The sequence below is a fragment of the Macrobrachium nipponense genome, chromosome 6 (genome assembly GCF_015104395.2).
Source record: "Macrobrachium nipponense isolate FS-2020 chromosome 6, ASM1510439v2, whole genome shotgun sequence".
Classification (NCBI taxonomy): domain Eukaryota; kingdom Metazoa; phylum Arthropoda; class Malacostraca; order Decapoda; family Palaemonidae; genus Macrobrachium; species Macrobrachium nipponense.
Window position 1 is genome coordinate 29,817,812 of NC_061108.1, and position 17,904 is coordinate 29,835,715.

The window sequence follows — 17,904 nt, forward strand, 5'->3', positions numbered from 1 at the left end:
ATAAACATACGAATCAATAGATAAAGATAAATTTCTTCATAACAAAAAGAAAGGTGGAAGGTTACAAGAATCCGGGAAAACAGGGACATGACGAGAATTTCCAGCTTAGAAGTATGAAGAAAGTTAGTAAATATAAAGATGGATAAAAGATAAACAAATCATGACTTTGGTAAGGCTCGTAAGCACAAAATCTTGCGGTGTCAGAAAGCCGGTAGATTTAACCACGATTAGAACAAATTAATAGACTCGTTAAATAAATAAAAACCTAAATCTTAGACCACTAATGGTATTATTCAGAAATTCAGTGGATGAAATTCGTCACTTACTTTTTCAAGTATAATCTGCCAGAGAGAAAAAAAACCGCTCTCGCGAAGCGCCTTCAGCAGTGATGATATTCCAGGCCGAGAGATATAGTAGTATAGGTCTGGCGCTCACAGCCGGACGGAGGCAGCCTCGTAAGTGATTCGGCGACCAGAGACTTCATATTGGGTCAAGATATTTCCGTCTTTGGCCATGCGTCATGGACGATTCTAATCTTCAGCGCGCGATGGAATATTCATCTTCGCGCATTGATTATCCGATCGTGTAATCACTAATATTAAGGACGCTAAAATATGAAACGTGTGTGTTGTGTGTTTCTATCGGAAACCTCTCAGCAGATAGATGGCGTGATCACCCCGAGTCCTGCGACGGAGGCAGAGGTATGACGTTTTCTTCGAGAGTCTGCCTGCCTTCTGGGTCGATAAGGGGAATAGTGGGCTGTTTATGGTTTATCAGAGCATAATATAGGAGTCTCAGCGATATCCGCTATTAGCTGATAAATCATTATTTCATGAATTAATGATGCACCTCTCCATTCTCTATTAGGGGAAAGATCTTTATCGAAGATGCACGCAAAGGGGATAAGTTTAATAGTACAGTTATAAATATCAATAGGAACAAAAGTATGATGACTTAATTGTCAACAAGAAATGGAATGTGTGTTGTTCAATAAAGTTTGATTCACGTGGGGACAAGGCTACAAACAGACACCACAGTTTGCTTTCATACATACATATAAAGACACACCAAATATGTATGTGTATAGGTGAATGGGGTGGGTGGCCTCTGTACAGAACATACAGAAATTATCACAGAGAGATGTAACAGAAAGGAAGGTCCTGGTTGGTTTTATCTAAGTAGACGATACGTTTGCAGATACCTTCCATTTCAGTTTACACCTGCAGCATTTAACGCATCCATACATACATGCACACAAACACACTATATATATATATATATATATATATATATATATATATATATATATATATATATATATATACAGGCAGTCCCTGGGTTACATCAGGTTCGAGTTACGCTGTTCCGGACTTAAGGCATTTGCCTCATGGCACATGAACCTGCTTTACAGCCCTGTAACCCAGACTTACAGCGCAGCTGCTATATATTCCCATTATAATTATGATGATTTGGGTTATGGCACTTTTTGGCTTACAGCGCCCTGCCAGGAACCTGTGACCCGGGGACTGCCTCTGTGTGTGTGTATATATATATATATATATATATATATATATATATATATATATATATATATATATATATATTATGTATATTGATATATATATATATATATATATATATATATATAAATACATACATACATACATATACATACATATATATATATATATATATATATATATATATACATGTTTTGCTAATTTCAATGGACCATCTGCGGTGGCCAAATAATTATATGTTCTCAAACGTTGGGCTGTGCCAAAGTCTGTGCCATCCCCTCCATTCTAAACTAGAATGGTCTAAAGACGTGTATGAGATGGTTTTTTCTTTTTTATTATTATCATTTTCCGATAATACTAATATTGGTATGTAGCTGAAAGAAGTTTTAATCGTTACCACCAGAATAATAACGAAACGATTAACGGTGATAATATCATATGGACACCTCGTATGAATTTCATTTAAAGGGCTAGGGAGAGCACATCCCTTTCATGAAACTGTAAAATTAAACGCTGCATTGGAACACGTTCGAGGATACGGAATCTCGTAGAAAAAAAAAGACTTGCCTATATCCTTTAAATTTAGATTAGAACTAAACAAGCAAGAAATGGGCCTGAGCGCGTTGCTTGCTAAAGTTTTGTGCCGCTTATCTGGTGACTAATGAGGCAGTGTAAACTCGAGGTGAGTCTGAATTCGATAATGATACTGCATCCTTGACAACTAAGCTAAATTGCGACATAAACGTTATTTTCTTGGTGTATGTGCAAACTTGACACACTACAGCCTCTATTTCACTTATTAACATCCATATAAATGGCTGAAAAATTGCCGTAGAAATAGGACTCTCATATGTATAAGTAACCTGGAATGTTTTCAATATCCAGTTGGGGAACTGGACAGCATTTGCAACAAATTAAGCAACAAACCACGTGTGAAATATATAATAAGCAATTGACTGAAATATCTGTGCATACTTTTATATTTTTAGGATCAACTATATGTACATTGTTTGATTCCTATTCACAGTTGGATAATAATGTGTGGTCTTTTACCGAATGCAACTTCAGAATACAAGAAAGTGAAGTACTTTCGTAAATAAGAAATTTTTGCATGGACAGTAGAACCACTTCTGGATAAACAAATTCGCAGTCTTGTATGAGTACAAAAACATTTAAGAATAAATCTAGAGAGAGGGCTTTCGGGAATCCGTTCGATTCCCTTTTTCAGCATTTAAAAGTGGATACAGCTTTGGAATATCAGCCTCGGCTTCAATGATAAGGAAACCTACCTGATATGAAAGGGTTCAAGGATCATCATTGTAGATTTTGGCGAAAGTTATGAGAAACAGTCCAAGTTTATCCTCGACTTCAAACGGTGTCGATCTTCGATTACTTTAACAACTGGGTGGTCTTTGGGGTTGAACCACGTCGATAACTTGTATGGTGATGATTATAAAATACGCTACCTCATTTCTTTAATTTTGATATTCATAACCAGACTTCACGCTCACATATGGCACTATACTCTAATTTGTTTTAGCAGAAGGCAGACGGTTGCGCACCAAAACGCCACTGAAATGAAATTAAAGATGAAAGTTTGAGTTTAGTCTTTAGATAGCAGATATACCTTCGGGTTAGCGAGCATACGTACTAAGCGTGACTAGAAGTTATAACATGGATGGCAATTTACTAAACTTCTCAGCATTCAACCACAGACGTGTTACGTAACTTTGCTCTAATCTTAAATGCTTAGTAATAACAACTAATCGATCTTCAGAAGTAATATCAAGCATACTACTTGGATACCACTCATCATTTATAAGTTGCTAACACGCATTTCATTAGTTACAGCTCTTAGAAAACTTTTGTTTTAGCGTTTTTCCATTCAAAGTCCTTGATAAAGGTGACCTGAAGAACTTATATTAAACGTAGATATTGAGCTCAATTACGATTTTTATTGCAAAAGTACACAAAGCTATGATCTCAATTGGATTGACTTCGCGTTTCAAACTTTATTTTATGTTCGCACTTCAAGATTCAATATCTGAGCTGGTGATCCTGGGAATGGGGAATTAAGAGTCCTTCACATTCATCCTTTCGCCTCGCAAGTTGGCTTTCAACAGCCGGGAGCTAAACCTCTTTGTGAAGTCCATTTAACGGTGAATTAAACCAGCCAATAGGTTTGCCTGCGTTATCCCTTCGTCTTCTGTTTAGACATTTCTTTTCTAATCAAATTTATCACCCACCCCATTCTTCTCTCACTGTTATTCATTCCTACACAGAAATCCCAATCTACACCGAGGCGACAAAAGTCAGCACAACCTGATAACTTAATCTTCTTTCGACAACAACCACCACAAATACAAAAGACAGTAACCGCTGCAAAAGCATCAGCAATAATAATCACAACTAAAACGTACAAGTTGTGCTTTCGGGTTTATATAGACTTTTTCCAGGAACAGTCCCGGAACTACCTCATCGTTGGCATTACTGCAATTACTTGAATGGCGCCCCGTCATGAAATGTATCATTATAGCTACGACGTGAGGCAAGTTGTTTATGAACAGATTAGTGCGATATTATATATATTAATGAAAGAGAATTAAAATGATTTGCCTTGACAATGTGGTGGGCCACGAACCACAACGGCCCTAAAGCAATTGCAACTCCAATAGTTCCTCTGTAGCTTTCTTGAGGTTCAATAACAGATATCGAACTCAAAACTGTTATTATTAGTTTAGTTGGTGGAATTCACTGAAATTGCCAAACAAGAAATTCGGAAATCTCCATCAAACCTCTTTTCGTCAAACATCGATTCAAGAAATTAATCTTTGAAAATGTTCGTATTTTATTGGGAAACTTTTCCGATTTCAAGGGTCGAAAAATAGATATCTGCTGTTCGCATTAAGGTGTTTGATTGGGAAAGAACGTAAAATAAAAATATCATCTGATATCTTAGTATCATCACCAGGCATTCTTTATTTCAAGGTCACCGCGTCTCACCATTTTCTAATAACTGCAAGCAATCGAATCCCAAAAAACATCATGAAGAGACCCTGTAACTACAATGATAAAGCACCTTTCAGGAATCTTAATGAAATCATAATGGTCGAGCTTTTATCTAATTAAAAGGAAGCATTTTGTCTCGTCATTGATTTTCTTCGTACGTTGATAGGAAGAGCCAATCATTTATGTGTGCTATGAATTTGACTGAAATGATGTGACCCAATTCGGTTTTGAATTTGTTATAAATTATTATCGGTATTACTAGTGTTATCATTATTATCTTGTAATTATGTAAACTATTGTTTTTATTATTATTGCTGGAATAGTCCACACTGATGTTAGTGCAAATAAATATTTAGTAATATATATGCACAACGTTAACTTTCGAGAGAGTGGTTTATTCTCCTTATCAATCTATGAGACTGATAAGGAGAATAGAGCAGGTGCTGAAAAAAAACTTTCGTTGTACATATAATTCTAAATATATATTTAACACTTGCATTGTTATACATCCAAGTTCGCAGGCTGTAACTGTGGCTAGGATGAGCAAATGTAGAACGACTGTTACGTAATAATTATTTATACCTGTATACTTTTCGTATCTTTTACCTTCCTTTCTGCCCTACTCTAGTTCTGTGAACCGTGAAGGCAACTTTGTGCAATCTCATTCGGCAATAAATAACTCGCGGATCTCTCCAGTATTTATTTATTTGACTCCGGAGTAGTATGTTACTGCATTCACCAGTTTAGATTTTTTCTCCATTTGGTGACCAATGTAATTATGAAATTATTATTGTAATTATTCACCATTTGGTGACCAATGTAATTATGAAATTATTATTGTAATTATTCTCCATTTGGTGACCAATGTAATTATGAAATTATTATTGTAATTATTCTCCATTTGGTGACCAATGTAATTATGAAATTATTATTACAATTATTATTATTTTAAAGAAGGCAACAACATTAACACAATCGGGATAATGCTGCTTAGGAGGATAAAACCTTTGAGTTCCACCAAAAGAAAAAACGGTGAGCTATTGAATGATGTTCGAAGGAAGTGGATTGTAGAAAGGACGAAATGTCTGATGAGGTTTAAAATGGGTCAGGGAGGAGGAATGGCATGACAGGGATAACCTCAGTACCGCCCTCGCATTCCTGTCAGGTTATCGAGACTTTATAACACGATAATGACCTTAGAATGTTTATGGTGGTTATCCAAAATCAATCATAAGAAAAAAGTAAAAAAAATGCACCGAAGTTTCTTCGGCGCAAACGAGTTTTCTGTACGCCGAATAATCAAGGCCACCGAAAATAGATTTATCTTTCGGTGGTCTCGCTATAATGCTATATGAGCCGCGGCCCATGAAATTTCAGCTACGGCCCGGTAGTGGCCTGTCCTATAGCGTTCCCAGACGCATGATCATGGCTAACTTTCACCTTGAATAAAATCAAAATTACTGAGCCTTGAGGGCTGCAATATGATATGTTTGATGATTGGATGGTGGATGATCAATATACCAATTTGCAGCCCTCTAGCCTTGGTAGTTTTAAAGATCTGAGGTCGGACAGAACTGCGTCCGGACAGACAGACTGTCTCAATAGCTCTCTTTTACAGAAATCTAAAAATGGAAGGTCGACCCTTTGATGATGTTTAACGATGTTGAAAAAAAAAAAATGACCGCCAAAAGGACAGATAATTGCAATTTATTTGAAGTGGCTGCGAGAAAAAGACGGCATTTTGAATCCCGACTACCATCGGAAAGGTAATAGTATGTTTCTCGACTTTAGCTATGAAAAAATTAGCAAAATGGTGTATCGAGTTATGAAACGAAAACTTGATAATGAAATGAAATGAAATTGATGATCAGACCAGTACTTAGACGACCAGAGAATCTTATCGTAAATGCGTCTGTCACCTGTGTAATTCAAGTCTTGAACGACTTATGCATTGTACCTCAGGTTACAGATTGAATTTCACCTTGTCTTCTAGTTCAGTGAACAGCGTGGTAAAAAGTGAAGGGCTGTTTAATTTTGAGGAGTATAATAACAATTCTACTAAAGACGTGATTGTAGACCAAATGACATTTACGCAACTATAAAAATAAAATTTATAGTTTCTAAACAGATGAACTGAAAGGTGGTGATATAAACACTGACAATTTTAACTACACGTGATTAGACAAAATAAATAAATAAAAAATTCAATATTTTGAATAATGACAATAGAGAAATTAAGTTAAAAATTGTATAGGCGGTGTAAATAGTAATCTTAGAGGTCAAAAAGTGTTCAATAAAGAGGCTTTGTATGACCTTCGCTAACTTGATTTGTGTGGAGCACTAACAACGTACAGAGCAAATTTGCCAAATTGGACAATTGTCAGCTTTGTTGGTTCAGCTGTAAACTACAATTTAGCAAAACTTGACCTAAAAGTTAGTACCATTTCTGAAGACAGACTGGACAGTCAAGTTGTCGAAAATACCGAAAACACATTAGAAGAATGTTAATATGGTTATTATTATTTCGAATCTTACTTGTGACGTCACACACAGGTGTGAAAATTCAATCGACCCGCGTGAACAGAAAAGGGACGAGCGTACATTCCCTTGCCCATAGTTGCTTTTCTTTTTGGATCCCCTAAGTATATCTAAAATTTCACGATACAATACTTTGGCCACATTATTAATCAGTCTTGAACGACCCATTGTCAGAGCGTTGAAGGACGTATTGTACGCGCCAAACGTACGTTACAAACTGAGAGGCTACTTGCTCAAATCATTTGTTGCGTGTAAACAACACTTGCCATAACTATTTGCCTTTAAAAACGAGCGCAGGGTACTTGCACACTTGACTATCTTCTCTACTTGTTCCGTGTAAAAGTCTTAACCGCGAATGTTTCCAATCTTTTTTTTTCTGTTGTAAAACCAGTTTGAAAACAAATGAGCTTTGGAGCAGCTAATGTGGCTTGATCAAATGACATGTACCGTGGCTTGAGAGAAAGGGGCGCTCTTTGTTTTTTTGTTTGATTGAACCGGATCAGTCTAGCCAATTTGAACACCTGTGGCTAATCTCCCAAACCTACTCAGTTAAATTCCTCGCCAGTGCTGCCGAAGTGCGGAATTTTCGTTTGCTATGCGGAATAAAAGTCTACGGGGCAGCTATCCAAGTTTGTATGCCAATGCGGATTCCACATCTGCATTTTCAGCAGCAATTTCTTCATGGCGCATTCATGTAAATTTATCATATACAAATTGTAATATTTTTTTACTTATAAACAATTTCTCATTCAAATACAATATTATAAAAGATAAGACTCTTATCAGAATATGACGGTGATATGATTAATGTACATCAATCTGTTAATATATTATAAAATTATTTCCTATATGATTTAATGAGTTATATACTGATACATAAATGCTACTATGCTTATTGCAAACTTATCTGTAAATATATCTGGGACAAATAAGAAAGGAAAAAATAATACTTCTCATATGTATATATATACATATATGTATATATTTACGTATATAGGTATATGTATATGTATGTATGTCTATAGATACAGTGCATGTATATAAATATATGTAAATATAATGTATATAAATATGAAAATATAGATATATATATGTATGTATGAATATATGTATATATATGTATGTATATATAGTACACACACACACATATATATATATATATGTGTGTGTGTGTGTGTGTGTAATGATATAAGCCAAGAGGGCAAATAAACAACGGCTTATATCTTTATTTATGGATTTATCACGTTCCTAACTTTCGTGATTCTGTTATACATATATATATATATGTGTGTGTGTATATGTATATATATATATGTATGTATATGTATATATATATATATATATATATATATATATATATATGTATATATATATATATATATACACATATTAGTAATGTACCTTAAGTATAACGAAATTGATGTAAATCGTTCAAATCCCTATGTGCGAAGTTCTTGATCATCATATCCTACGAATAGGTGCAGTAAACAAGTGATCAATTACCTCCACAATCTCCTATGGGCATACAGTTTTTATCGCTAGTAGGTAGAACGCTAAACAAGTGATACTCAGTGTTTTCAACGAAGGATTTTCTGTGCCAGAATTCTCGCTTTTAATTAATTTGCTATGTACAAAGGTAAAGTCCAGAGTTTCAAAAATATATCTTTGGAGCTCACGTTTCATAGACAATGAAACTTCTAATATTATATATACCTGCATCTCTGCAAAACTCGTAAAGATCAAGTGGCAACCATAATTATGCGGACTAAGTATTCTATCTTCCCAGATAGCCAATCCATTATCATGCATATGAGTTCATTGTTTTATCCCGTTCGATACTTTATAGCGACCATATACAGCAGATGGCCTATAAATGAAGAAAACATGAGTGGCCGCAAATCGCGAAACTCAGGACGACAATGAATTAGTGGATTCATATGATTACATATGAAAAGTCTTTTTTCCTGAAGATTCTTACTCTTCAGACGAAGCTGATGATGAAGAAAAAAAAAAGTGAAAATGAGGAAGACAATAGTGTTATATAATGTGACAAGCAGCCTCAAAATGTTAATAATGATGCCGAGGAACAATGCATAATTATATGGTCAAATAGTGACGAACACATCGATTCAGATATTACACATATCAGTGACAGACTCGGATGAAACATTGTTCACAATTAGAAAATTAAATAATTTAGTTTACCGAGTAAGGTGAGAATTTCGTTTTCTTTGTTTTCGTATAGAAGGCCAAAAGTAAAGCAGCATTGCTTCAAAAACGTAACTAAGCGCTTGCAGAAACTTTATGCGGATACAACGGCAACACTATTCCTTGCACCTCAACCAGTACCGCGTCGAGGTCGAACGCCCTGCGACGGCACTTTCGCCAGAAGAGTAACCGTTTTGTATGGAATTCTCTGGCATATACAAGGAGTGTCTATGTCTGTGGAACGTGAAAATCCCGGAATACAGTGTCAGGAAGATGAAGGGAGCAGAAAACGATATTAGAAAAATTTTTCAGAGAGGGATAGTAACACAGCTACACGAGATTAAGTTCAGAAGAAAATAAACTCAATGAGAACAACTTTTGGAAAGGCGCCTAAAAAGGTGATGTCAAAATAAAAAAATAAATAAATAAATAAAATAAAAAACTCATTTGTCTATCCATCAAACCTAAAAAAACGGGCCCAACTTTAATTCTCAGACGAATCTATACTTACCATATGAGATTCAGAGCCTTTGCCCCGATGTTTTTCCGAAACAACTTTTTTCTGTGCATTTGACAAAGATATTACTTAGGCAAAGTATACTTTACGTCCCTACCTAATTTTCGGCAGCATTCATTATTACTCATATTAGAAAAAAAAGTATATTCATAAGCGTAAAATAAAGCAGCCGAAGCCACTGCCGGAACACTCTAGTGTATGGGTTCAAAGTTATGTGTGACGTAAGCATATGACGTCTTGACCCCTCCCACAAGCGATGACGACAAACAGCTGTCTCTAATATTCAGAATGAAAATTCATACCATGCCAAGGCTTCAAAAATGGCGGCTATGATAAGTCATTGTCGCAGTGCTTGGCTTGAAGTCTAAATTCTACGTATAATCCAATCTAATACTATGCAATTGTCTATTTATTACAATGATCGTCACCGACATATTAGGAAAAATACCAATGGAGTTAGGACGAATGCCAAAGTTTTCTTTACTTAATTTATTTTTAATTACATAATTTTTCAATAGAGAAATAGTGATAGAAAGTAATTTCTCGGATTACTTGTGGAAACCCTTTTCTTCAAGGATTCCAGTACTCGACCTCATGGCATAAATCCTATAAACTACTACTACTACAATGTGTAACAAGGAGTATTGGTTGTATTTCATTATTGCCAGAGGTGGAAACTTGTTCACGAATAGCCAATTATCCATCGAGGAGGAGGCAAGTTAATGACGTCATAAGTTACGTCATTATATCTTCGAAAGACATTCCTCTGAGTTTGCTGGCGATGTCAACAAGAAGTCGGTGTTACTCTTATAATTACCAGAACTATGCAACTTTCGTAATACAGATACAGTCAAAAATTAGGTAGGGATGTAAGATATCCAGTGACAAAGTGTCACCTTTGTCACGTACGTTGATAAACTTTACTTGGAAAAACACCGGGACAACGCCTGCGAATCTCATAGTAGGCTGACTGACGTATTTCCCTGTCCGTACTTGGAAACAGAAAGGTTGTAATTTGAGATTGTAAGTTTGTAGTCGCTGGACAATACTACGTATTAGTGGAGCAGCTGCATTGACAAAATATAATGAATACAATAGACTACTATGTATTTGTCACTAGAAACTAACCCACGGCAATCGGAAAAAATCCTACGGTACGAAGATTCCGGTAAAATCTTATCGATGCCAAAGAGGTAGTTTACTTTCACGAATATATATAACAGTAATCTTCTTACCCACAAAGGTATTTCACTCAATTTTACTTTACATGGGGAAAATGAAAAATGTAGTGATAGTAAATGCTTAATAGTTCGTCCGCCAGCCAGTGTGTGCATTTCGATTTGTGCGTATGCATGTATGGATATTTACATATGTAAATTTTTTCACACAGTTAACACGTGACTTTACCTTAGAGTACTACTTGAGTACCCCTCGTATAAGTATTGGTCAAGGCTAAGTAGCAAGAACCGTTTTCTTTTCCCAAAAGTTAGGGAGCCTACCCTATTCTACCATAGTATACTGAATTTCTTTCAATGGTATCTATTGGCAAATCTGTGGAGATAAGCAGCATGAAAGCTCAAGTATCCTTGGTTAAACATATATATATATATATATATTATATATATATATATATATATGTATAATGGCCAAATTCACTGCTCCCTTGTGTAAGTATATTTGCTAAATAATAAAAAAAAAAATAGCCGTATACCTGCGTACAGAAGCAGAGATTTACAATTTTCTCAAAATTATACGGGTCCGTATCCCCCACAGCTTATTTTTGTATATTTACGTGCCCCCTTTTATTCCTTTTTTAACAATCACTGCTACCGTAAGCATAAAAACTTATCATTTTTTTCATTATTTTTCAAGGTTCAATAAATACTTGATAAAGCTGTGTTGGTCTTGACTTTACGTAATTCAGTGAATTTGGACCCCTAAACTGTAGGACCCAGTAATATGTGTGTGTGTATCAATATATATATATATATATATATATATATATATCATATATATTATATATATATATATATATATATATATATATATATATACATATATATATATATAGTATATATTATATATTATATTATATATCATATATATATATATTATATATAATATATATATATATATATATAATATTATATATATAATATAATATATAAGGCACTGGATATGTTAATAGTTAAAATTAGGTCTGTAACAGGTGACAGGTAATATGGAATGCGTAACAGTACAGCCCTGACTGGTGTGAAAAATTTGTAAACAGTAAATTTTTGAAGATGCTGGAACGAAACAGTCATAACATTAATGATCGCGCCAGCGAGATTGCGGGGCTCGCAAAGTTGGCCTAGTTGCTTGGTAGTCATATGATTGTAGCGTCAGAAAAAAATGCAGCTGTTCGTACGTCAGTTTGTGCGCCAGACAGGGCGTGTACATGATACGTGGGAACGTACTTACATCTGAATCCCGAATAGATTATAGCATGCATACGCTTGTACGTCCATTAGCGTACGTAAATTTGTACAGGCACAGTTATGGTAATATAGTCCCCTAGTGTGGTGATTAAGGGAGCATTACAGGCAAGACTTTTGCAGTGAGCTACGAGCAAGAACAGTCGAATGGGGCGTTAGAAGATCCATCGAAAAGATGGATTCGGCTTGTCACTACCGAAAATGAATTCTCTATTTGACATGTATTAGAAAGTCTGTTGGGTTTTTTTGACAAGGAGAATAGTGTGCAGTCCTTTTATTCAACTTGGTTATGCAGAACAGTAATGGTGTCTCATGGTTTGTGATTTTGGAATTCGTTTTTTTTTTCATGTCAGCTATTTTTGAAAAAAACAAAACAAAAAAAACTATTATTTGTATCTCAAGAGTTTGAATTACCCTAAATTTAATGTCTGATTTCAGCTTGAGATGGCAGGTTGCTACGTAAGTCGAAGGTACGTCTCGCTACTATTCTCCTTTTTTTTTTTTCATCTGTCCATCCACCTGTGCTGTTTTTGTATGGTAATACTGCGTCCCGGGCTTTAGATACTAGTTACATTCAGCTTACATTCAACGATTATAATACTATCCTATTTCGAATATTAACGGTGTAATTCGCATACAGTAAATTATTAAAACACTTTTCAGTTGCAAATGTACACCCAGATATCCTTTTATTTACCTAAAACTTACAAATAGTGTAACTATCTAAAGCCCGGGACGCAGTGTTACCATACAAAAACACCACAGGCGGATGGACAGATGGAAAAAAATAGAGTATAGTTAGGTTTAGCGATTTCTCTCCTTTTAATTAAAACAGGGTTAATTTTACCCTGTAACATACACATTGCCGCACATGATTTTTGCGGAGGGTTTGCATACGAAATCTTTGCCTGTGTCATTATTTTTTCACCGTTTTCATTTGTAGATCCCTATGACGGAAATTCTGTATCACTCAGTTGAAAGATTGAATTTACCCAATGAATTACAAGGGTATTCTCTCCACTGAATGATCTAATGTAAAAATGTAAATAATAAAGGGCGGACTGTAAGGCACACAATTCTTTTGTGCACATAACGCTTTCAGGCTCGTGCCAGAAAGTCCAAAGGATTAGTAAATTGCTTGGTAAAGTTTTATTTTAAGTAAGTTCAGTTACCTAAAAGGAGCTTATAGTAAATACAATTAAGGCCAAAAGAATTCCATGCAAGTTCAGTTAGGCCAAGGAATTCAAATAAGTTTCGACCATGTTACGTTAAGGCAAATTAAGCACCAAAATTAATGCTAAACATACAGGCAGGCCTACTTTGGCTAATTATTCTTTATATAACGACAATGTAATTACGTAAATCTATGCAAAATTGTTTTCATAAGCTCTCCAATATTATAACAGTCTAGTTAGGTAAACACCTATAGAAGTAAAAGTAAGGAAAACAGTTAGTTATGCCTTTAAAACAAGTGGCTAAATCACAAATTCACGAAACTGCTTCCTATCGAGCGACAGTCAAGTCATATCGCCTGACCGAGACAATGGTGACCTAATCTAGGAATCTTAATTTATCCATAAACTGGAACAAATCCTATCTATTTAGTTAAAAAAAAACTAATGACCCCTAGCTATGTTGATGGAAATAGAATTGAATGTTGACAATATTAACGCCACTTACTAATATGTGTTCAACGACTAAGGGAACAGATGGCCACTTCAGTTTTTTAGCTGTGTATCCCGATAATTACGGATTTGGAAAGGATATGGTGTTAGGATTGGTAAAACATGGAAAAGGTATGCATACGACCCAAATCTCTTGCATTTTATCAAGTTATAACACTACACTTAACAAAATATACTTTGAAGTCGAAGTTAAGGCGTGTAGGGATAACCGTCTTCTACCATGGACTCTGCATTTGCATTAGCACCAAAAACATGTACTGTTGGCCTAGACCCGCAAAAAAAATATTTGGCCAGGTAAACAGTTCCTATCAGTCACTAAATTAATTTCTTTACTGATTTGAAAGAACTGTTAAATCTCTATTAAATTAATCTAACGGTATTGGTAATCAAGTTTTAAATGGTAATTAAAAATAATCACGTAAATAAAATTCCTAAGAATTATGCTAGGCTAACTAAAGAGAATGGAGTAATATAGTTATTTGTAACACTTAGCAGTGACTTTGTTAAAGTTACAAAATTAATATGTACAAAAAAATTTACAAAATGGCTGTTTAGCACACAATTCTTCTAAGCGCATAACTTATTTTCAGACTTGTGCCAGAAAGGGTAAAACTATAGAACTCCGCACGGCTCATTACCTGGCAAATTGAGTTGTCCTATACTTTTAGAGTTGCTGATGATGGAGGTGGGGGTTTTGTTTATTGGCCACCAAATATTATTAACTTCACATCTTTATCTGGCACCCTTTGGGAAAGGGGGGTTTTGGGTGGGGTAAAACACAGGGAGAGAGAACAGACATGTTATTGTTATGATGGCCTCCCTATTATAAAATTAACTATACTAACCTAACCTATACTCGGTGTTTTTCCATCTGACCACCCGCCTGTGGTGTTTGTGTACGGGCTTTAGATAGTTACATTCAACAATTATAATAATATCCTATTTCGAATAGTAATGGTGTAATTCGCATACAATAAATTATTAAAACACTTTTCAGTTACAAATGTAAAATATCCTTTTATTTACCTAAAACTTACACATAGCGTAACTATCCAAAGCCTGGGACGCAGTGTTACCATACGCAAATACCACAGGCGGGTGGGAAGATGTTAAAAAACAGAGTAAAGTAAGCTGCTTTACTTAGCCAAGTGAAGGAAACTCCACTTTTTACACGATAGCATTCCAGGATTGCTGGCATACATTTGGGAACCAGACAGACAGGACAATTTACCCTTGGAACATTGTGAGACTTTGGAAAGACATTAAGGAATGGACTCTGAACAAAATACCTTGCATAGTATTTCTCCTAGTACCTGTTCCGAAGGATATTAAAAGTAGAGGAAAGGGTTCATGAACTATTCAAACCTTGTATCCACCAGAATCTGAAGGCCGCCAACGTCTTCCTATTGTCATTGACAGTGAAGACACCAACACTGATGAACCTGACACCCTTGGCGAACTACACCTGGCCCTTCACACAGTTAGCTAATGGCAGACTAGGGCGAGTTAAGGTCAGGTTAGGCCTAGTAAGGCCAGGGGTGGGTAGTTTAGATGTAAGTTGTTTTTAATACTGCAGACCAGGTTAGGCCAAGTTAAGTCTAGGTTAGCCTAGTTAAGTTATGTTAGGCCTAATTAAGACTAGGTTAGGCCTAGTTAAGTCTAGGTTAGGCCTAGTAAGGTTAGAGGTGGGTTAGGTAAGAAGTAAGTTGTTTCTAATGTTGCAGACCATGTTAGGCCAAGTAAGGAGTGGTTTTGATGCTGTGTACGATGGTTTTGTTGTTGGTTGTGAAGTCTTTTTTGTTATGTTTTGTCAATTTTTTTACTGTTGTTTTCTCCCTTAATCAAAGTAAAAAACTAAACATTTCCGAAACCGATGATGGTATGAAACATGCAAACGGTATCAAAACAAGCAAGAAAAATATCGTGTGTAGCCTATGAAGCAGTCCCGGTGTACAGTATAAATTTACCCATAATATTGTAGAAAAACTAAATAATTTCCAGGGTAAATTCAAATGTGAGGCGTTATACAATAGTTCTGACCCATAAAGTCCAAAGGATTAATAAATTGCTTGGTAAATCGAAGTACATAAATTCAGGTAAAAGTAAATTTTAGAAAAGTTCAATTAGCCTAAAAGGAACCCGGAGTAAATTAAACTAAGACCATAAGAATTCGTGGCAAGTTCAGTTAGGCCAAGGAATTCTAGTGTGTTTCGACCAGGTTCAATTCAAATTAAGGCAAACAGAGTACCAAAATTAGTGGTATCTGATATGCATGCAAGCCTAATTTGGTTAATTACAACTGCCCATATAGCTAATTATGTAAATCTATGTAAAATTATTCATTCCAAGTTAATTCTCGTAATCTCTAATATTACAACAGCCTAATAAAGTAAACACTCCAAAAGTAAAAGTAAGAAAATGCGCTATTTACGTCTTTAAAACAAGTGCATAAATCGTTAATTCACGAAACTGCTTCCTATCGAGTATCGAGCCACAGTGAAGTCAAATCGTTTGACCGAGATAATGATGACCCTATATATGAATCGTATTTCAATTAGACTGAAACAAATCCTATCTATGGTTAGAAAAACCAATGACCTCTAGTTTATGTTCATGGAAATAAGACTGTATTCATGCCACTTACTAACATGTGTTCCAACATCAAAGCGAACAGATGGCCACTTCAGTTCTTTAGCAGTATCCCGATTGATACGGATTTGGAAAGGATATGGGGGTTAGGATGGGTAAAACATGGAAAAGGAGGGCATACGACCCAGATCTCTTTGATAACACTACACTAAACAAAATATACTTTGAAGTCGAAGCAAATATGTGCATTGATCTCACTTCGGCCAGACTCCTTCCCTACAGCCACTATGGGCGGAGATATCTCGCTCCGCCATATACTGCCTACTCCGTCATTAGCTTATTTTGTTATGTTTCTATTATTTTCATGTTGTGTAAACATGAAATTGTGATATATATATATATATATATATATATATATATTATTATATATATATATAGTATATATATATATATATATATATATATATATATATCCATATTTTACGATAGCAATATGCATAATTTGCTATATAAATCAATATTATTCATAAATTTATTGTAATATGCTGCCAGCCAAAGTTCTTTAGCGAAAGTGTTTACGAATTACACGAATATATACACATTTCATCGTAATTGAAGCTCAAAATGGTGTTTCCAGATATTATATATATTTACTTGATTAATATGAGTAATAATTGTCAAATGACTTCGTTTCCTAAACTCGAAGTTTTGTTTACATTCGTCAGCTGACATGTGGCCTAACTTCTATTTTTCTTTTACTATATAGGCTATACGAGAAGGAATTTGGGAATTTTAAATAAATGTTTGTTTTTCAATAGAGTAAACATAACATTTAGTGATAAACCAAAATACTGAATTTACTATTGGCAAAAATACTTTATATTGTTTTGTTATTATCAGTCAGTTGACTTTGCCCTTTTGATTTTTCTCTAAATCTTAGAAATTTTGATTTTTCTCTAAATCTTAGAAATTTTTCTCTAAACCTTAGAAATTTTGTTTTTCTTTTCTTTTATGAGGACATATAACGTGAAAATTCAGTCAAAGGAGGGGGACAAATTGACCAGCCATGTAGAATATAATATGTATAAGGTGTGGGGGCGGGGTTAGATGATAAGTTTCAACTTTGCTCAACATATCCTTACAAAAGAAAGAGGAAGAGATGGTACCAACCCATTTGGCACTTAATAGTTAATGCTGCATTTGTAGACTCAAACATATGTTACAATATTCAGAATAAGCTTGAAAAAAGAATCGGGGAAAAATGATTGACACTGGGTTAGACTCAAAGGGGTAGATATTCAAATCCTATGGAATGTAGGTATGACGACGAAAACCACAAGCCCTAATGTATAGTATGCTAC

At 35.0% G+C, this 17,904-nt stretch overlaps 1 protein-coding gene across 8 annotated transcripts in view; it reads right to left on the reverse strand.

Moving 5' to 3' along the window:
• LOC135216055 (glutamate receptor ionotropic, kainate 2-like) overlaps nucleotides 1–16,855 on the reverse strand; it is a 60,572-nt gene extending 43,717 nt beyond the window's left edge. For 6 of the 8 annotated variants that reach the window (XM_064251033.1, XM_064251035.1, XM_064251034.1 and 3 more), the window contains exon 1: nucleotides 16,599–16,855. The gene's annotated coding sequence lies outside the window, so the exon portion shown is untranslated. Of the gene's footprint in view, nucleotides 1–2,809; nucleotides 3,093–16,598 lie in introns of all 8 variants that reach the window. The other 2 variants (XM_064251029.1, XM_064251030.1) reach the window with 2 other exon arrangements.
• Between the last annotated feature and the right edge of the window lie 1,049 nt (nucleotides 16,856–17,904).